At 47.9% G+C, this 22,255-nt stretch overlaps 1 protein-coding gene across 2 annotated transcripts in view; it reads left to right on the top strand.

The window, feature by feature from the left end:
* Positions 1-22,255, top strand: part of PKNOX2 (PBX/knotted 1 homeobox 2) — a 268,739-nt gene that overhangs the window by 45,984 nt on the left and 200,500 nt on the right. The window lies entirely within an intron of this gene.

The following is a 22,255-nucleotide window of genomic DNA, read 5'->3' as shown; positions in this document are numbered from 1 at the left end:
CTTTGCAGCTGGTTAAGCAGGAGATCAGTCTAGAAACATGTAACCAGTCTTATGTGTGCCGAACGCGGTAGACGGGGAGCATTCTTTCTGGAGCTGGTAATGGTGGATTTGAGATCCTGGAAATCTCTGGGCAGGAGTGTCCTCTAGAACTAATCCTTCTGGTCGTCTCCTCCCCACCCAGGTGTGGTTGTGCCTGACGTTGTACCTGACGTGGCCCTGACAGGTCAACACTGGACGGGAAAATAGGAGGCAATTCTTTTTTTTTTTTTTTTAGACGGAGTCTTGCTCTGTTGCCCAGCGTGGAGTGCAGTGGTGCGATCTCGGCTCACTGCAACCTCCGCCTCCCGGGTTCAAGCGATTCTAGGAGGGGATTCTTAAAGAGCCTGTCAGAGCTCAGTGTTACCAGGGCACTACACTAAACAGGGAGGGAAGAGAGGAGAGGGAAAAGGAACTTCACAGCTGGGCTTTTTATATCCCTGGGCTGATAGGTGGCTCCTGTGGAGAGGAGGCAGGATCCACGATCCATAGAGCCAGCCCCTAGCTGGAGGTCCTCTTGGCTGGTTCTATAGTTAGGACCAATGGCCTTCCCTAGTTGCTCCTACATCCTTTGTTTATTTGTTTGGTGGAGATCTTGTGGGTAGATGGCAATTAAGGGTCTAGGCTCAGAACTCACTTTGACTTGGCCCAGGTCAACCTGGGAAATAGACTTCAACAGATTCTGTGTCTACCCCATGTAGAGCCTCTTGCACCACCATCAGGCCCAGGGCTCTCTTCCCCAGATCTTTGGGTCAGGGATGAAATAGTGCAATTTCCCCTGAACTCCTAGCCTCACCACTGAAATTGTGTGACGTTGCCCTCACTCTCGGCCTCCTTGGCCCACAGGCACTCTGAGATGCCTTCAGGCCCCTGTCTTTTAAATCCAGGCTCTAAAATTTTATTCTCCCCCATCTTCAAATTGCTGTTATCCTTTGTGGCGTCGCTTTGTGTCTAAGCCCCAAGTTTCTTCACATCTGTCGTCTCTCCCTGCCCTTTGCAGAGAGTGTGGAGTTCACAGTCTGCATCAGACATTAGACAAGCCTTGGCTTTCATCTTACCTTTGTTGTTTACCTATGGGATGACTTTGGAAAAGTCACTTTGGATCCCTGACTCTCAGATCCCTCATCTGTTAAATGGGAATAAGAGCATTTGAGGAACAGAAAAGATGCTGGTTTTGAAAAATGCTTTGTAAGCTGTCAGTGCCCACTGCCTCCTCAGGACAGAAGATTGTCGTGGTTGTTATTGTTGTTTGAGACAGGATCTCTCACTCTGTCACCCAGGCTGGAGTACAGCGCACAATCAGGGCTCACTGAAGCCTCTGCCCCCTAGGCTCAAGTGATCCTCCCATCTCAGCCTCCTGAGTAGCTGGGACTACAGGCACACGCCACCACGCCCGGCTAATTTTTGTAATTTTTGTAGAGACAAGGTCTCCCTATGTTGCCCAGGCTGATCTTGAACTCTTGGGCTCAAGTGATCTGCCCACCATGGCCTCCCAAAGTGCTGGTATTACAGGCATGAGCCACTGTGCCTGGCCCAAAAGTTAGAAAACACTTAAAATGTGAACATTTCAAATTCTACCACAATTCTGGCTACATGCGATCTGGGAGGGGGGTGAGATGGTGTGCACAGAGGAAAAAGCCCCAAACCAAGTGTGTGGAAAGTAAAGACAAGGACTGCCTCTGCCGCCCCGACCTCAGCCCTCGCAGGAGGGCCAGGGAGGGCTTTCCAGCACCTACTGCATGCCAGGTGCCCGACTTGGCCTTTTGGCTTGACTATCTCACTTCCTCACGAAAACCTGGAGAGGATGTTATCTCCATGGGGGCAGATGATAGGAATGAGACCCAAAGAGGTTATGTCACTTGCCCAAGATCCCAAAGTTAGCAAATTGTAGCATGGGGAATCAAACCCAGCTCTGCCTGGCCCTAAGGTCCAGGCTGTGCCATCCCATGTCAGGACCCGCCTCTTGGAGGGTGGCTTCGAGGAGAGCTAGGCTGTCATCTGAGTAGGGTCCATGAGTGGCCACCTCCCAGCCCCACCTACCCTTGAACCTGAAATTCTACCATTCCCAGTTTATTCCTCAGAGCTCAGCATTTCCTCTTGTGATTCGCTCTTGCTCTCCCTCTCACTCCCTTGCTCTCCCTGTCTTTTGAATGCCCTATTCAGAGGGGTTGCTCTGGAGCATGGATTCGTGTTGTCAGCCCGTTTTCTTCCTGGCTAAGAGTGACAGCCAGAGTAAGAAGGTCTAAACTGTGTACCTGGGAGGAGAGCTGATCCTGAAAAGGGCAAAAAGGAAAGGCTCCTCTACCTAAGACAAATCTTATCCCCTTCTGAGTTTTGCCCGGGCTGGCTCTGCCTAGGTGCAAGTTGTGCCACACCCTGGTTCCAGCCTTCGAGGTCTGCGTCCTGCTGTCAACACCTCCTAGTTAGCATCTGCACCATCAATCTCGTCACACAGCCCCTGCCTGAGGGGTGGAGGGGATGGGGTGCAACCTCTCTAACTCCTTGCCAACCCTTAGACACAGAGTCCTTCCCTCTTCACCCTCCTCTTTTTCTCTGTCTTCTCTCCCCTCCCCACCTTGATGTGGACAGCTCAGCCCCTCCAAGGCTTCTGTCCACTCTGAGAACCCCTGTCTATCCATAGTGGCTCAAAGGGCCTTTCGAGAGGGGGAGCAGGCAGCCTATGGGCCTGGGAGGAGAGATAAAGGCGTGAGATCCCCCGAGGGCCTGCGGGGTCAGGGGCTGTGTATCTGGTGACTTCTGAATGCAAGCTCCAACAAAGAGAAATCTGTGGTGGGAGAGCCTCCGCGAAGGAAATAAAATCTCCATGAAAACAAACTTTTGTTGGAAGCTTTCTCCACTTGTTTTGGCAGCGTTGCTAGGTCCTGGGAGGGGAAGGCCGCGTCTTCCGGAGCAGTTGGGAGGCTCTCGGATTGTCCAAATATCAGCTTGCTGCAAGAAGGCTGTTCTTCCCCCACCAGGAAGATGGGGCTTGGGAGTCAGTGTAATAATCATTGGTTTTCTAATCAAGGCTAGAATGGCTGAAAGAAAGGCTGGGGGCCATTGAGAGGGCTCACGACTGTGAGTTTGGCGAATCAGCACTGTGTATGTTACAGTTCCGTGACTCAGGCTGACCTGAGATCCATTCGTGCCTTACTTTTCTCGCCTGTAAAATGAGCATAACTTGCCTAAGGTCATACAGCTGGAAAAGCAGGGGCAGGCACAGGATATAAGCTGCTATTTCCATGCCGGGGCGGTGGCTCCCACCTGTAATCCCAGCACCTTGGGAGGCTGAAGCGGGCGGATCACCTGAGGTCAGGAGTTCAAGACCAACCTGACCAACACGGTGAAACCCCGTTTCTACCAAAAATACAAAAATTAGCCGGGCGTAGTGGCACGCACCTGTCATTCCAGCTACTCGGGAAGCTGAGGCAGGAGAATCACTTGAACCTGGGAGGCAGAGGTTGCAGTGAGCCAAGATCAAGCCATTGCACTGCAGCCTGGGCAACAGAGCAAGCCTCTGTCTCAAAACAAACAAACTAACTAACAAACTAACTGCTATTTCCCATTACCCTCTCATAAGTTAAAAGCAGAGGCTGCCGGGCGCGGTGGCTCAAGCCTGTAATCCCAGCACTTTGGGAGGCCGAGACGGGCGGATCACAAGGTCAGGAGATCGAGACCATCCTGGCTAACACGGTGAAACCCCGTCTCTACTAAAAAATACAAAAAACTAGCCGGGCGAGGTGGCGGGTGCCTGTAGTCCCAGCTACTCGGGAGGCTGAGGCAGGAGAATGGCGTGAACCCGGTAGGCAGAGCTTGCAGTGAGCTGAGATCCAGCCACTGCACTCCAGCCCCGGTGACAGAGTGAGACTCTGTCTCAAAAAAAAAAAAAAAGCAGAGGCTGGAAGTAAGGCCCCAGGAAGACTGGATGATTAGATCTTCTTCAGGCCTAGGTGGTCACTTACAGCACTCAGTCATTTAGTCTCTGCATCTGGTTTTGCCAACATGAGAAAAGCCAGGGAATGGGTAAAGAAGGGCCTTGCAGTCCATGGTTGCTGCTGACTTGAGTTGGTCAATTTCATTGCTTCTCTAGATTGATTTCAGAACACTAGGTCCTCAAAAGCTTTAAAGAATACAGAAAATGAGGCTTACCCCAGCTGTGGAGATGTTTTTACATTAAACAACAATATCTCTTTTTCACCTTGGGTCAGATCCCATGAGATTAACTCCTTTTGTCCTGCTCAATGAGAAAATCCTTAACTACAGCTGTTGTCTACCAGGGCTTAGAGGACTTCAGAGCCATGAGTAGCCAGAGGACTAAGGCAGGGAGGGGCCTGACCTGTGGTTTCGAGTCTGTCTGCTCCTGACAGGCTACAGTGTGACCCTGGGCCCTTCTCTGGGCCCCGTTTTCCTTCCCATAGACAGTGTCAGATGGGGTAAGTTGCTTTTGCCTCCACTCAGCAGGGAGAGGAGAGAGAAACTCAGGGCAGTCCTGGTAGCAGGGCGCGTCCTGGCAGATGCTGAGGGGGCCTGAGAAACCCGGCTGGGGAGGCAGCGAGGCTGAGAACCCAGCCTGCCCCTTCTCCCCTCGTTCCCTCCCCACTGCTTTCCCTCTTCTTCAAAAGTGCTGCTCCTATGAGAAGGGGTGTGTGTTTTCCCCTGTGCTCTGGATGTCTGTGGAAACTAAGAGACACCCAGGCAGAGGTGCCTTTCCCAGAGTTCTCTCTGCCCCAGCGCTCTGGATTTGGGAAGGCCTGTCCAGGGAAGCCCACTGCATCTGTGAAGGTGCTTCCTCCCTCCCTCCTCCCCGCTGCTGTCCCTTCAGCAGTCTGGCCAGGTCAGTCAGGGGCTAGTCACAGAGGTGGTACCACTGAGGTCACGTGGCTGGCCGAACAGCCTGCAACAGGGGGCCTTGTTAAAGGCGTATTAATAGGTGAAGACTTCCACTGTTGACCACATGCGGAGTTCACATGGGGCATGTTCAGGCTCGGTGTGGCCAGGATGTGCATGTGCGTGAAAGTAAGCAGGAGGCCAGGCTGAGAAAGGCTCCCTGTCCCCTCAAAACACACACACAGACACACACACCCACACACACACAGTCTCTCTCTCTCTCTCACACACACACACAAAGTCACACCCAGTCATACACACAGAGTCACACTCACACACATGCAGGAACACCCACCCATGGAGTCACACACACAGGCATGTGCACACACGCTCCTCCAGACAACAGCATGCTGGTGATAGGAAAGAAGCCTTTTCTAGGAGCTTCTCTCTCCACTCTCTCATCCCCTCCTTTCCCACTCCTGGATCTCTCTCCTTCCATGCTCCTCTCTGGTCACCTCATTAGGCTTAATCAGCAGGGATCTCAAGTCCTAGATTTGCCAGACCAGCTCTCACTCCATGTAGTTTGCAGGCAACAGGCGACAAGGAAAAGAACTCAGGCGGGAGCCCAGTGGGGCTGGGTTCAGATCTTCAGGCTTCCACGTAGCCAGGATCATGGCCATGGACATTCACACTAGGCAGTCGTTAACTCCTCTAAGCCTCACTGCAAGGCCAGCTACAAATACTTCCTCGTGGGGTTGTTGTCAGGAATGTGCGTGGAAACAGGTGGAAGTCACCTAGAGCAGGCGGGCACACAGGAAGTGTCAGTGCCCAGTGCAGGCGGGCACACAGGAAGTGTCAGTGCCCGGCACAGGCGGGCACACAGGAAGTGTCAGTGCACACCGACTCTCTCCTCTGCGTGATTGCCCCATGAATGTATTTTTGCTGTGTGGTCCTCATACTGCTGTTTGAGCTGGAAAAGAGACCCACCCTAGGGAAGTGTTTGGGGTCTACTTTGCGTGGACTTTTCCTCATTTACCTAGGGAGGTAGTTTTGAACCTTGGAGGGGGAATAGTATAGCGATCATTTACTGAGCACTTTCTATGTGAGACAATTACACTAATTTCATCTTCACAATGGCCTCCTGATCCCTCCATCACAAATAAGGAAACTGAATTGCAAAGGGGTTAGGTAATTTGTCAGAATTCATAAGCTAGTAAGTGGCTAGGAACCCAGTTCCTAACCTCAACTTTCTGTTGCACTAGATGATTTGCTGTAGCACTGGGGACCCTGGCATGAGCCCACATGGAGGCAGATGGCACTGTTTGATCTGGTGATTCAACGGTCACCTGCTTCTCCTCTTAGGGCAGGCAGATTTGGATAGGGCCTTTCTTCTAACTGCTCTTTAATGTGATATGGACCTGGGTGGGAAGGCTTTGGTTCTGAGGAGCTGGATGCAGGAGGCCTGAGGGGGCATCTGTGGGAACAAACAGAATGAGACGGGGGAGCTCCATTCAGGTTTGCAAACCCCGTGAACACCAGCTTGTGCTGGCCCCTGAGCTAGGTACTGGGGATGCAGAAGTGAATAAGACTTTGTCTCTGCCTTCAAGGAACTCAAGGGGGAAGTAAGTGGGGTGGGTGCTCGGCCTTGTAAAAACATGCATGGACACTGGGGTTTGTGCAGCCGTAGAGAAGACTCTGGGTGCTGCATGGCAGTGAGGGGGCGGGGACAGGAACTTGTTCCGAAGTTTGCTTGTAGGAGGTGATGCCAGAACAGGCTGTCCTGGGAATTAGACAGCAGAAAGAGGGAAAGGGCACTCAGGGCAGGAGGGACAGGCTGAGCAAAAGCACAGAGGTGTGAGCAAGGCTGGGTATTGTAGGCAGGGACAGGGTGAGAGCTAAGACACTTGGATGATATCTTGCAGGAGATGGGGAGCTAGTGCATATATTTAGATGGGGAGTGGCACTGCCAGGTTTATATTTTAGAACATTGGCCTGAGCAGCAGTGTGCATGGATTAGGGGGGACCAGACCTTTGTAAGAAGAGCAGTCAAGATGTGTATCAGTTAGAAAGCCTTAGACTGTAAGTAGCAGCAAATCCAACCCCAAAAGGCTTAAAGAGTGCGGCATTTCATTTCTTATGTGTTATGAAGTTCAGTACCAGGACTGCTCTAGGGTTGGAGAAATTCAGGGGATCTATGACATTCACAAGCACCCAGGTTCTTTCTCTGTCATCCTCGGGATGTTAGCTCTGTTTTCCACCTGGTTTTCCTCTAGGTCACAAGATGGTAGTGGCAGTTCCAGGTGTCACACCCATGTCCAGGCTGGCAATCAAAAAGGGTAAAGCACGTCAACTGCAAAATTATACGGAGCAATGGAGGCTGCAGCCAGTGGGAGAATGTTGGCTCTCAACCTGTTGACATTCAAACTAAAAATTTTTAAACTACCATCAAAAATTATAAGTACCCCAGGCATGGTGGCTCTCGCCTGTAATCCCAGCACTTAGGAAGGCCAAGGCGGGCAGATCACCTAAGGTCAGGAGATCGAGACCAGCCTGGCTAACATGGCGAAACCCTGTCTTTACTAATAATACAAAAAATTAGCCGGGGGTGGTGGCACGCACCTGTAATTCCAGCTACTTGGTAGGCTGAGGCGGGAGAATCTCTTGAACCTAGGAGGTGGAGGTTGCAGTGAGCCAAGATGACGCCATTGCGTTCCAGCCTGAGCAACAAGAGCGAAACTCTATCTCAAAAAAAAAAAAAAAAAAAAAAAATTTAAGCAAAGTTAAGAGACAATGACAACCTGGGGAAAAATTCTTACAACTCATATCACAGGGCTATTTTCCCTAATATATGAAGAGCTCCCCAAAATTAACAACAACAAAAACACAACCCAATAGAAAAAATAATGGGCAAAGAATGTGAACAGACTATTCACAGAAAAGAAAATACAAATAGCTTTTAACATATGAGACAATGGTCAACCTTGCACATAGTAAGAGAAATGCAAATTAAAACTAACCTGGGATACCATTATTCATTTATCTTTTAAATGGGCAAAAAGCCAAAAAATTTGATATCACATTCTATTGGCAAGGCCCTGGGGAAACAGACTGTCTTATGGTGTAAATCTGCACAACCCCTTTGAAAGGCCATTTCGAATACCATCAAAATGATAAATCATATGCCTTTGACCCAGCAATTTCATGTTGGGGAAATGATCCTAAAGACATTCTTGTACATATAGGAAATGACATATGTCTAAGTACATTCTTTGTAACATTATTTGTAATAGCAAAAAATTGGAAAGCACCCAATATCCGTCAATTGAAGACCAACTTATTAAATTATGGAATTTCCTGACAATGGAATACTATTCATTTAAAAAGAGAAATGAGAAAGTTTTCTTTGTACTGATAAAGATCTCCAAAATATGTGTAAAAAGGTAAAAAAAAAAAAAAAACCTCACCAAGTTTCATAAAAAGTGTGTCTAAAAAGGGAAAAGCAAGAATCTATATTTGTGTTTGCTTGGACAGGTGGGAGACAGGAATGGGAGGGAAACATTTCAGTGTTTACCTTCTTACACTTTTTGATTTTTGAACCATGTTCCATATTACCTTTTTAAAAGCAAAACAAAACAAAACACAAAAACATTGTGCAATTCCCACAAAATGTCTGGGGCTGCGTTCTGCCAAGAGCAGCTGATTTCCAACCCCTGGGCTCCGAATTATACAGTGGCAGTGGAGACAGAAGGGATGGATTTGAAGTCTTTTTTAGGCGTGGAATCCCCACCGGTGTGGTGTGGGATTGAGGGAGAAGGCAGAGGCAGCATCAGATGGCTCCAAACATGGGTACCTGGCGGAAGATGGCACCACCGTGAGATGGGAAGGCCGGAGAGAAGCATGTTGGGGGAGAAGGAAACAATGGCAGGTCACTGGGGCAATCGGCCCAGGGGAATCATTTCACGTCTTGAACCCAGTCTCTGCAATTCTCCCGTCACACCTTGCCTAGGATCTGACCTTGTTCTATTTCCCCATCCATCCATCCATACACAGAAGCAGTATTTCTGACTACAAAAGCAGAGGAGACATTCCTCCAAAGTTTCAAAGGCCAGCATCTGTAGCACTAGGGACAGGGCGGAGACCCAACCAGTGGACACAACAGCAAAATCCTACTTTCGCTGCTGGGTCAGTGCGTCCCAGAGAGAGGGCAGGACTTTGTGTTCTGCTCCCATTTCTGTTCTAATTCTAATCTCAGCACTTTGAGAGGCCGAGGCAGGCGAATCACAGCCTGGCCAATGTGGTGAAACCCCGACTCTACTAGAAATACAAAAAATTAGCTGGATGTAGTGGCAGGTGCCGGTAATCCCAGCTACTTGGGAGGCTGAGGCAGAAGAATTGCTTGAACCTGGGAGGCGGAGGTTGCAGTGAGCTGAGAAGATCGCGCCACTGTACTCCAGCCTGGGTGACAGAGTGAGACTCTGTCTAAAAAAAAAAAAAAAAATTCTCACCGTCTAATTGGCTCCCCAGCTGCTGCTGGAGTGGACTCTGGGGCTGTGAGCCTGGCACTGGGGCATCCCAGGAGACAGTGGACTATGTTCTACTGGGGTTAGTGTCCACCCAGGGGCACCTTGGTACTGATGGCAGTGGGACAGGTGGATGGGAAAGGGAAGCCAGGTGAGGGGAACTCTAGGCAAAATGAGCATGAGGTCTGTGGCATCCATGTGATAAGTGCAGTGTGTTTGGGGCACATCTACCCCCTTTGGTGAGAACAGCAGTCTGCTAAGCAGCCTACCATGCTCCAGGCCCATCTGCAGAGTTGGGGGCCAGACTGAAAAATGGACCTGAGAGCTAACCGCAGCCACGTTGTTTGGTGTTGGAGGCATGTAAGTCAGTATGTGAGATGCTACCACACTCTTGGTTTAGTTGTAGCTGGAAAGGATTAGAAGACAATTAATAAATCATATAGTGCCCTGAGTTTAAGTAACTTGTTATTATGGGCTGCATATATTTATTACGCTTCACTGAGCAACACTGGCACATTTCCTTCGACTGTCACACAATTTGTATGCAATTTGTTTCAGTAGGTTTTTTTTTAAATGCACATATAAATTATTAACCTGCATTCTTCAGGGCAGATTGCTGGAATCCCTCCTCCTCCCCCACCACCCCCTGTGGGTCTCATAAAAACTTCCTGTCCCCAAAATGACAGTAGTGCCATGACCTACAGCCTACTGCCTGCCCGGTTGGGGAGGGGAAGAAGAATCACTTGCTGTCGCCTGGTTGGGCACCTGAGGCAGAGACCTCACACAGTTAGGAAGAAATCAAATGTGTATTTTTGGGTGATTGGCCAGTGCCTGGAGAGGAACTGCTGATGAGAATCATGCCTTTCAAAACTGCGGTGAAAATAAATCATGGGGACAAGGAGAATCGGCCCTTGAACAAAGCTGGGAACCTGTTGACCTGGAAGCCAGAAGCACTTCAGACACTGATGGCCCCAAACTGTTCCATGTCTGAATGAGGAAGCTGAGCCCACAGAGGGGTGACAACTGCCTTGGGGCCACGGTGATGGGTCCTTCCTCATCCTGAGCCACACCCCTTGCTCTCTTCCAGTGGGGAATTTTTTCTGGGACTGACAGGGAGGCCTTCCTTCAACCTTTCTCTGAGGTGCACTGGGGGATCTTCTCCACATTTATTTCAGGCTTGAGGCTATGTTGTCTTTCTGTTTTTCTTGGTGGAGCAGTTTGATGTTTTCATAATGTGATATTTTTAGTTGAACCCCGAATGAGTATAGCCCCTTCTCACAAAAATTTTCACCTAAGTACCTAGGGAGTAGGTTAAAGAACAGTCTGACTGTCTTGCCTCTGCTCTTTCCAGATGCCTTTTCTAACATCTGTACAATGTCCATCTGTCAGGCACCTAATGTGTAATAGGTGCTCCTGGTGTGTGTGTGTGTGTGTTGCATCAAAAGGTGTCTCTGCTTTCATCTTGCTTTCTGCATTGTTGGGGTGACCCAGCAACTGGAGGAGTCCATGAATGTTGAGTGAATGAACGAGCCTAGTCAGGAGTGAATGCAAGCAGCTTCTGAACATACCAGACAACCTACAGGAAGAGACTGGCAGCCTGGAACCACCAAGGAGGATTCTTATCTGGGATTTTCTAGATGGCTAACGGTTTATCTTCAAGTACCCTGAGGATGTTGTAAATATTATGAGTGGACATCCTCCCTGTGTTCTTGAGTAAATTACCTGGAACGTGATTGAGCCTCATTTAATGACACATTGGGTTGCATTTTAGCTCACTCCTTGGCCAACCTTCCATGCCTCAGTTTACCTTTTCCAGCCCACACTCTTCCTCTTTCAGTCCTTTTGTTTTTGAGACAGAGTCTTACTCTGTCATCTAGGCTGGAGTGCAATGGCGCAATCTTGGCTCACTGCAAACTCCGCCTCTCTGGTTTTAGTGATTCTCCTGCCTCAGCATCCCGAGCAGCTGGGATTACAGGCACCCGCCACCATGCCCAGCTAACTTTTTCTAATTTTAAAAAAGATAAGTTTTGGCATGTTGGCCAGGCTGGTGTCAAACTCCTGGACTCAAGTGATTCAGCCGCCTCGGCCTCCCAAAGTGCTGGGATTACAGGCATGAGACACCATGCCAGGCCCTCTTTTAATACTTCTAATCAGCTGAGGCTCAAGGTACCAGGTAACTTAGTCTGTTAGCAATATGTGTAAAACCAGAGTAAAGAAGCCATCAGTAAGAGCCTGAGAGTTTTCTTTTTGAACAAGTTTCATAAACTTTAATGCCAAGATTACGTGCCGTGTACTTTGACTTTCAGAAGATAAACAAAACGAAACAAAACTGCCCTCTTTCCTCCAGTATTTTTATACTATGTTGAATTTATGAAGCTATTGAATAGCTGAATCACATGCTGGTGAGGAAGGCATTTTTGCCTTAGAAACTATGACATTGCTGCTGGGAGGCTGTGAGTGAAGGCCACAAGGGTTGGTAAAGGCATGGTATCTCCTAGTTGGCTTTCAAGAGGGTCACACTGAAAGTTCTCTGATTCAGTTATTTTAAGCCACAAGAAGGCAATTTAGTGACAAGAAGGGCCTCTTGTTACTGGCGGTCTTACACATGAGTCTTGAGAAGGCAGCCGCTGCTGCGGCCTTACTCACACAGCTTTTCCCCTTTGCCCCTGGAGGCTGCTAGCTCTTCAGTTGGTCAGAAACACAGCTGCCTTTGTGTCTTCTACTGATGGGTGTCTCAGGCGGACCTTCCTGCAGCCCAACAGAGGGCTCTTCCAGCAAGTCCTGCCTCAACAGGGCCTTCCCTGGCCTCTCCATGCCTGGGGAGTTGCACCGGCCAGCCCATCCAACCTGTGCCACCTGCAAGCTCTGTGGCTGGCGGGTGCCAGGTGGAGGCTGTCAGCTGCTCAGGAGAGAGATTGTTCAAGGTAGTTACTGCTAGCGAGGGATCCCATTTTATCTCCCTGCCATCAGAGTAATCTGTCCTCTGCTGGAGTCCCTTGGAGGAGCCATGTGCACGTGAGGCAGACAGATGGCCGTGCAGCCAGGGCGACTCCGGGTTGGAGATTGAAGCTGCCGGCCTTGCCCAGGAGGCGGAGACCTGTGCTGTGAACTCAGGAAATCTCCCGCCCCTCCCCTCCCGTGTTTATGGTGAAATCAGGCCTCCCTCAGAAAGACAGTTTTCCTACTCCGTTTGTTCTCAGATTGGTGTTATACCCTGGAGCCAAATTAGTGGCTAAGAACAATTGGAAACAAATGCTCTTTCAGCATCCTGCTGTGATCCTAGATCCAGGTGGGGACACTGGCTGTCTTCTCCACTGAGCCACCCCTCCGCAGAGAGTCAGCCTCCCAGAACCATTCAGCACAGCCAAATTCCCTCATAATCAGCCAGCACTGTACACATCTGCCTAACCTCAGTGAAACAAACTGGAGCCCTGTTAAGTTATTTATGAAACAATATTCAGGACCACCCCCCGGAGGCAAGTTAGGGAATAATGAATGGGAAGTGCCGTGGTGCCCTTTGGAGAGGCCTGTGGCAGGCCTGCTGGAGTGGGGACCGTCTCCCTCCCCCGGGGTCTGGGTGCTGGGTGCTCCCTCCAGTGGCCTTTGGTTGGCTGCCTGGACGGCACCTTTTCTGAGATGCCAATGACTGTTAGCTTGGCTTGGATTTGATAGCGAAATTCCTTCTACTCCCTCCAGCACTGGTCTGAGAAAGTGTGGCCTACCCCCGCCATGCCCCGTCTGGATGTACCTGCCCCAAAGGGGAGTTAATAGAAGGTTCTGAAACACCTGGTTGGGGGAACCCGCCCTGCAGGACCTACATAGCTGCTGAATCATACTTAACTCCCAAGTCAGCTGGTTGTCTGTCCCGTCATTAGACTGGGGGCTCCTTGAGGGCAGGGAACTGGAATTGTTGTTCATCATTGATCCCCAGCCTAGTGAAGGGTCTGATCCTCAGAAAACATTTTGTAAATGAATGAAGGGAATTACTGGTGTGGCTTCCAATCCTGGACTTCTCCAAATAAGTCTCCACCACTCTCTGAACTGTTTCTTCAAATGTGAAGTGAGGAGGTCAAGATAGATGATCTCTAAGAGTCTGCCCAGGTCCAACCATCTCACTTCTAGCACTGACTTCTGCACTGAGCTGCCCCAGACTCCAACTCCCCGACCCACTGCCTCTGGGCTGGCTTACTCCTGGAGGGCATAGCCCATGGTAGCAATGTCCCCTCTGGCCTGGCGACCCTGGCTTAGTCATTATGCAGGACTTCCAGTCTGGGGCTAGCTCTGTGGTGCCAAATACTGTCCTCTGCCTGTGCTGTTTTCCCCTGAGTCAGTCTGTCACTTTTCTCAGTCACACAGTTGAAAATTTCCTCCAAAGTAAAGCCAGATGCAAAATGAGGACTTGTTAGCACAAAGAGATGTGTGTGTTCTGCTCTGGGCTGCACCTCCTGGGTAGGTTGTATTTCTTTTTTTTCTCTGAGCTAGACCCTTCTCCACAAGGGGAATTAAAGGCCTCTTCATTTCCAACCAAATGAGGGAAGCCCAGGGATCACCCTGTGGCACTTTCACATCCCTTCCTCACGCTGCCTTTGTTCGGGAAGCAGAGGAGCGGCTTCTTGCCTCCTCTTTTCTGCCTGCTGCAGAATTTCTCTTGCTTCCTGTGATCGACAACAGCAATATTTACTTGCACAAGACACATAATATTAACTTTTCAAAGTATATAATTATTTCATTTCATTTTTATAATATGTCTGTGTGGCAAGCAAGGCAGGAATAAACATCTGGATTTATTTGACTCCCCAAAGATTTGCTGGTGTCTGGTCCAAGATTTCTTGGAATTGTAGAACTTTCTGGCTGAATATGAACCTAGTGAATATCTTCTTCACTGATTTTTAACCTCTCAGGGAATGTGGACAGCCTTGAAATCTTGGTAAAATCTGTAAACCTCTCCCCAGAAAAACTTACATACAAATACTATTCTGGATAAAATTTCCAGGGATTTGTGGACCGCTACCACCTTAAGGTTCTTCTTGCTCTGGTACAGCCACTGGGTTGAATAGATGAGGAAGCTCAGGCCCAGAGAGTTAGGGCAACGTGCACAGAGTCATAACACTACCAGGACAAGGGCAGTCTCCTAGTCTACCCCCTTTCCAACACGCCAAACCATTACTGCTGTATCACATTAGGTGCCCAAATCCTCTCATCTGTTTCTCTTCCTCCTATTCCCCTCTTCTTTTAGATTTCCTGCTTATTGTTTTATTGCTGTGGATATACTTCTAGACGGTACAACTAGGAGTGTAGATACTCTCCTGCACTCTTAATTGGCCCCCTCTCTTACCCTCACGAGGCTTTTTTTTTTTTTTTTTTTTTTTCAAATCCTAAATCATTGCTCATTTTTCCAGCATCAGCCTTCTGGAGTTGCCTTCCATGTTGGAGGCTGGCCCAGCCATCCCATCCTCAGGAACGTAGGCCCTCCTCCCTGGCAGCCTCTCCCCTGACTTCTCCCCGCTGGAGCTGGGAGGCTCTGGGTTCCTTGCTCTGTCTGTCAGGCCTTGGCTCCCTTATCTTCTCCTTGGACTGATGAGCCGCTCCTTCCCCTACTCCTAAAGATCTCAGGCTCTTTATTTTTACTATTCTTGATAGAAATTGGGAGACATTAGTGGTGGCATATATACATATTTTTTAATTGCGGTAAAACATACATCACATAAAATTTGCCATCTTAAGCATTTTAAGCACCCCGATAGCTCTCAATGACACCCTGCACAGGCTGTCCTGGAGTCACCTGGGGGAGGGAGGGAAGGGGTTGCTAGATGGTGCATGTCAGTAATGAGCCTTAGTGTTTGGTGACATTAAGTACATTCGCATTGTTTTGCAACCATCACTGCTATCCATCCACAGAACGCCTTTCCTCTTTGCAAAACTGCAACTCTGTACTCATTAAGCAACAACTCCCCAGTCCCTCAACATTCACCTGAACCTCTGGAAACCACTAGTCTACTTTTTGCCTCTGAGTTTGGCACTCTCAGTACCTCATACAAGTAGAACCATATAGAGTTCATCCATGTTGTAGCAGGTGTGAGAATTTCCTTCTTTCTTAAGGCTGAATCATATTGCATTAGATGTAGACACATGCATGCCACACTGTGTCTGTCCATTCGTCTGTTGATGGACACTAGGTTGCTCCCACTTTTGGCTGCTGTGAATAAAGCTACTATGAACACAAGTGTACAAGTATCTGCTTTAGTCACCACTTTCGTTTCCTTCAGGGTATATAGTATATAAAAAGTGGACGCACATTTTTAAGGTGTCTTAATTATTCTCTGCTGTCCCTTAAGTCAATATTCATTTTCTTCACTAACGCCTTTTGAGCAATTACTGACCTTACTGGGTCTGTGGCATCTGCCACAAAAGGCACTTTCTCAGAGAGCCCCGGAGGAGCCACAGATAACAGAAGAGACTTTCTACCAGGCTTGAAAGGCTCAGGAGGCCCCCTGCTACCTCCACTGCTGGTCCTGGCTGGAGCTAGGTTGGGTTAGACGAGGGTTAGAATCCAGCTCAGCCATGTATCAGCGGCATGGCATGACCGTGGGTAGCGTACTGCACCTCTCCCCTCCTTTATTTCAAAATCAGTTAAAAGAGATACAACAGCCTTAACATTCTAGAGCAACTCAGTCCTGCACAACCTTCCATGATGACAGAAACGTGCTCTGTCTCAGCCATCCGGTATCACAATCACTAGCCACATGTGCTATTGAGCACTCGAAATGTGGCGAGTGAGACTGAAGACTGAATTTACATTTCATTTCATTTTAATTAGTTAGAATTTGAATTTTTAAAGCCACACGTGGCCATTGGCTACCTGACTGCACCATGCAGCGATAGAGGATGAAAATGGGTGGCAGTCATGCAGTCCATAGAAGGGGCTCAGCAAGCCCAGTGTCTGGCACATAGTAAGCCCTCAATCAATGTTTGCTATTATTAGGTCTTACGTGTCTTGCTTTCCGGCCCACCACAGCTGATGGCTCTCAATGACACCCCACACTGGCTGTCCTGGAGTCACCTGGGGGAGGGAGGGAAGGTGTTGTTGCATGGTGCATGTCAGTAATGAGCCTTGCACCGAATGTTTCTGGTCTGCTACTTTCCCTGGAGGGTCATGTGAGCTGGAGTGGTATGTGGCCTGCTTTGCAAGTGATTAACATGGTGTAAGCAATCTGCATAGAGAGAAAAAACCCTCGGTTGGTATTCCATTATTCTATTAGAGTTTCAGAGCCAGGATTAAGTGGACATGATTTCTTCCTATGGGCCATTAATTTTGTTTTATTGCTGGTCTGATGGCCATTACCCTTTTTTGCCAATGCATTCCCCCATTAGGTTTGTACAATTAACAAAATATGTGCTGTTAGGGCTTTGATAGGAGGAGTGGGATGGAAATAAAGGGAGGGGGTGCAACCGCTACAGAGTTGGGGGTGGGGAAAGTGTCTGCAATGAAGGGAGGCCTTCAGCACCTGCCTTCTGGCCACTGGCATTCCTGGGAAACTGCAGTAAGACTTTTTCCCACCTCTTCCCCAACTAGGAGTGGAGGAGTTGCCCAGGTGAGAGGAAGAGACACCTGGTGGGTCCATGTGGGAGCGGTGCTGGCATTTCCTGGCCCTCCTCCTCCAGCCTGCAGCTGAGTACGGCACAGCTGAGAACATAATGCAACACCCCCACCACCCCCATGCTATCATCTTGAACCCGATACTGCTCAGCAGGCAGCGTGAATCAGCCTCTAGGTGTCTGGCCCCGAGACTTCCGGGGTAACACCTGTCTTCCCTCTATGGGGCAAACAGGAGGACATGTGCCCAGTTAAAAGGAGGCAGCTGATACTCTACGTCGTCCAATGATTGACACGTGGAAATGCAGAATTGGCATGGTTAGGCCATACAATTTCTGGAGAAAAGTTAGGAATCCAGATTCCTAAATGTGAAATTTCACAAGGTTTAGATGTTGGCAGAATTTATAAAAACACTGGACAGTCAAGAGTTAACCTTGGGGCTGCTAGTTGGTGACCTCTGCCAGTCAGTGAGGAGTCGTGGAAGGGTATTAAAGGAGACGTGGACATGATCGAAATTGTGTTTTAGAAAGATTCCCAGGGCAGGGGTGGTAGGGTGGATGGGCAAAAACAGATTGAGGCTGGAGACAAAGAGAGTTGGGTTAATGCCAATGGGATGGGTAGAAGAGCAGTGATGCTTGTGAGGGAGAATTAGCAAGTCTTGGGTCTTGGTGTTTTAGCAGCACAGAGGATGTCCATGGGGCTAGGGAGGCTCACCTGTGAGCAGGCCCACCTTCATGCTCGAGGGTTTACCTCTGCTGAGACCAGGCCACTCTGTGAGCCCACACCACTCAGTGTACGTGAGACTTTCCATCCCAGGCTTGGAGGGTAAATTGCTTGCTTCTGTCTAGTGTAGAAAGGTCATAAGCGTGTCCAGTTCTTTCTCCCATATGGGATAAATATTAGGGTTAACCCACCAGTGCCAACATTCCTAAAAGGACTTCATGTTCATTCTTATACTGACAGGTCCAGGCCCAAGAGTTGAGACTTGGCCTGGGCAGGGCCTGAGGAGTGTCACAGAGGAACCCTTTCCAGGTCCTTTGCAACTGGGTGCCCAGCACTGCCTGTGGTCCATGGGGCTGAGGACTAGTGTGGAATTAGCATCCAGGCCCACTGGGCTTTGTGGAAAGCTGTGTAGTACCCTCAGTGCTGGATACATAAGAGTCTCAGAGCCAAGAAGTTAGCACTAGGTAATTATATCTATTTAATTACGCAGCTATTGTGTCGTTTAGGGCCTGCCGGTCAGGGTCCACAGTGCCTGACTGACAACCTCATGGAACAAGTGTGAGCAACCGCAAAACGTTGTCAGGTGATGAGGGTATAGAGGTGGAACAGAGCAGGGACTCAGTGAGATACGGTGGGAGCTGTGGATATGCTGTTGGAGGGACAAATGGTCCATCAGGTGTTTGCTCCTGGAATGGCCTATCTCAGTCAGATTTTTCCACCCAAGTTTTGTTTCTCTTTTGGAAGCTTAGCTTATAGGCCTACAGAGGGCTTTGCAGAGGACAGGAGCATCCAGAGAGACTCTTGGTGTTCAAGAAGGAGTTGTCACAATTTGGTCCCCATCCCCAAAGTCTGGCTTGGGAAAGAATAGGAAAACTTGTCATGGGCAGCAGGATGAATGCAGAAGTCCTCAGTCTTCTGGATTTTTCTCTCTTTTTCCTATTCAGTTGCAGCCATTTCTTAATTAAGTTATAAATATGTCCTAGGCATTGCACAAAATGCTGTTCACGCACCATCTCATTTAAAGGTGCTACTGTTAGCACGCTTTTAAAGATGAGAAAATTGAGGTTCATAGAAGCTAGGGTTAGGTAAATGATGGGCTCTGGCTTGAACCTGAAACTGACTCCAGCATCTTTACTCTTAACCTCAATGATATACCGTGCTAGCAAGAGGCTTAGCGCCCTCCCTGAAGGGTTAGTTTGGGCATTCTCAGAGATTGTCAGATGGAGTTTTTTTTTTTTTTTCAAAGATCTAATAGTTTAACTCTATCACTTTGTGGATGAGGAAACGGAGGCATACAATGATTAAAGTTCCTTGTCCAAGATCAAACAGTAAGTTAATAATAGAGTCAGGACATGCACCCATGTCTGGCTGGCCCCCGGTCTGGTGTTCTCTGTGTCAGACCTATGGCTTTGCTAAACCCCCAGCTCATCTTCCTCTTTACCTGGGTATGCTTCATAGATGCCTGCACAGCTATCCTTGAGGATGCAGAGATAAGTTCTATCACGCTACCTCCTATGGGAAACTTTCTTCTATCCCTCTCCCCACCTCTTTTCCAAATAAGCATGACCATTCAACTCCTTCCTCATTTACCATTTCATAAATTCACTCATATCTATAAATGTGAATTGCCAATCTCATTTATGATTCCATTTTATTTTCACGATGAATAAGACAAGCCTGAGTTCAAATTCTGGTTGCATTATTGCACAGTTGAAAGACTTTGCCATGATTATTTGCCTGCGTGGATCACAGACAGCTGGCTTTGGAAGGCCCTAAAACATCAGGCACATGGATGGTTCCCCAACAGGCACCCATGGGGTAGTGCCAGTCCAGGAAGACCTTTTCAGTGGTGCGTACTGATGAGTGAAACATAAGTACAGTGCGTAGAGACTGCATGTGCCTACACACACAGGTGTGTGTGTGGAGAGAGAGAAAAAATGATGCTGTATTTCTCAAAGGATGGCTCTTTATTGTGAGATTTTGCAGTCTTTATTTTGGGGGGAGTTGAATTATTTCATGAAATGATGGTGAGAGAAGATGCTATTAATATTTTATCAAAATACAAGTGTGTCAACACTATCAGTCTTCGAATGCTGTTCAACACTTTACTGATGGCTGAAACCCAAATCGGGGAAACATGCTTTGAGCAGCTTCTCAGCCAGTGCAGGATTCTCCTCTCAGTGTTGGGAGTTCACTACCTTCCAAGGAAGCCTCGCTCATTTCTGGATGGTTCTCATTGCCAGAGAATTCTTTCCTGTGTTGAACTGCAGATTGGCTTCTGCTAACATCTAAACTTAGTCCTAATCCTATCCTCTAGAGCAACACAGTCCCCGTCTCACATAGTTTCTTCAAATATTTGGAGGAATACCATGTGGGAGAAGGATTGTATTGCTTTAGTCACTAGAGCAAGGACCAGTGGATAATTTTAGAAAGGGACAAGGAAGATACATCTCTAGTTTTTTCTCCATTATCTTCTGCCTCATGGCCTCCTAATTAATACTGAAAATAGCCACAACAGGAAAGATAGCTAACATTCAGCGAGTGTTTATTTTGTATGAGGCAGTGTTCTAAGAACCTTCCAGTATATTAAGTAATTCATCCTCACCACCACCCTCAGAGGAGGAGTTAGCATTAGCCCTATTTTATAGATGAAAAACAGGCACGGGGCATTAAGTAATTTGCCCATGGTCAAACCAGAATCGAAACCTGTCCAGTGTGATCCCAGAGCCTATCCTTTGAACCACTAGACTTCTAACCCACAATTTAACCACTAGACATCTTCTCTCTCCTCTCTTTTCTACTCATCATTGTCAAAGTTCTTAAAATATGATGCTAAAACTACATATAGAACTAATACAAACTGGGAAGTTCAGAGTGGAGATCATTCAACCCTCAGTTGGGTACCATATGGCTATTACTGCAAGCTATGATCACATTTAGTGAGTTTGGCAACAATATCATGCCCTGGGCTCATTTTGAGCTTGGATTTAAATCAAATAATCCAAGTCTTTTTTTTTTTTTTTTCAAACTGGGTCACCCCATTCTGTTTTTTTTTTTTTTTTTTTTTTTTTTTTTTCAATACATGTTTTAAATGTAAGAGTGGGATTTGGTATATATATTCCTGTCAAGTCTTTTCTACAAAAGAGTCTGTAAAAAAAAAAAGTGGATTTGCATGTGGACATAGGATATACTAATTTTATGGCTTAGAGTAATGAGATTGTGGGCATTTTTTCTTTATTTTCAAAATTATTTCATTTGTAGTTGTCATGATGTTATTATGCAAGAAATAAAAACTGGTAAAGGAAAAATGGACTTTTCACTTTTGGCCTGTTCTTTCAGCTTGCTAAAAGTTTTCTAACAATCTTGAATCTATCCCTTCAGCACAGTAGCTGCTTTTCTCAGCTTTGCATCATGTGCACCTGGAAAGTCTGCCATCTCTTCTTTCAAGTCACAGGTGTCTCAGACGGACAGTCCCAGAGGTCAGGGATAGAACATACAGCTCCATGTAATTTAATCTAGAGACTTCATGTGCCAAGTTCATATCATGCTCAGTAGTAATATGTAAGTAGTTTAGAATAATACAAGTTGGAACCCATTGCCAGGCAAGGGTTGGTTCTGAGGTGCTGGTGGTGGACTCTGGTTGGAATGATAAGAGTCCACCATTCAACATTTCAGCAGATATTTATTGAGAACCCAGCGCATCCTGGGCACTCTGCTAGGTTCTGGGGATATAAAGATGCAGAACATATGGTCCTTTTCCTCAATGGTTTGTAGTCCAGTGGTCTGGTCCTGCCTCTGAGGCACGTCCATGAGCTATGAGTCTTGATCATGCAGGTGTAAGGAGACAGCCCCGGAGGAAATGCCTTTGCCTCAAGGAAGTCATCATGAACAAGAAAGTCAATTTGGTTTCCTCAGCACATCTCACTACACCCCATCCCTGAATCTTCTAACTGAAATTCCACCTTCTTCCAAAAAGGCTTGCTTGTCTTAATTAAAGGGAAAGTACTAAAGAGGGCGGGGACATGTGAGGGTTTACATTATGTCAAGTCCTTGTTGAACAACCTTCAATGTCTCTGTGATCCCGCAGGCTAGCCTGCCCTCTATTGCCTGACACTGAAACCTCTGAATGCTCTGGCCCCACCTTGCTGAGCTGGCATTATTCTCTCCTCTAGTGTCTTTCAGGCAGACAAGTCTCTGCATCATCCCAGGACCATCCATGCTCTTCTGCCCCTTGGCCCTTGTTCAGATAGCCCCCTTCTTTGGAATGCCCTCTCCCTCCCTCCCACCAGCCAATTCTTGTCTGTCCACTCCGCCAAGACACCATTCAAATTCCACCTCCTCATGAAAACCCCTTGAGTGCCGCAACTCTTGCAGACTTCGTGTCTCTGTGGAGAGAGAATAGGTATCGCTTCTGTACACTTTAGCATAACTTCATATACAGTCTGGCCTTATTGGGGGTTCTTTTATGTGGGTGATCTCCCTTCCCCAGCAATGTGGAGGCAGTGCTTTTATAATAGAACCCATAGATTTTATTTCTGCTGCTTCAGCATGTGTA

Source organism: Rhinopithecus roxellana, chromosome 15 (assembly GCF_007565055.1).
Source record: "Rhinopithecus roxellana isolate Shanxi Qingling chromosome 15, ASM756505v1, whole genome shotgun sequence".
Lineage (NCBI taxonomy): Eukaryota > Metazoa > Chordata > Mammalia > Primates > Cercopithecidae > Rhinopithecus > Rhinopithecus roxellana.
This window is presented reverse-complemented; position numbering and strand designations above follow the sequence as displayed.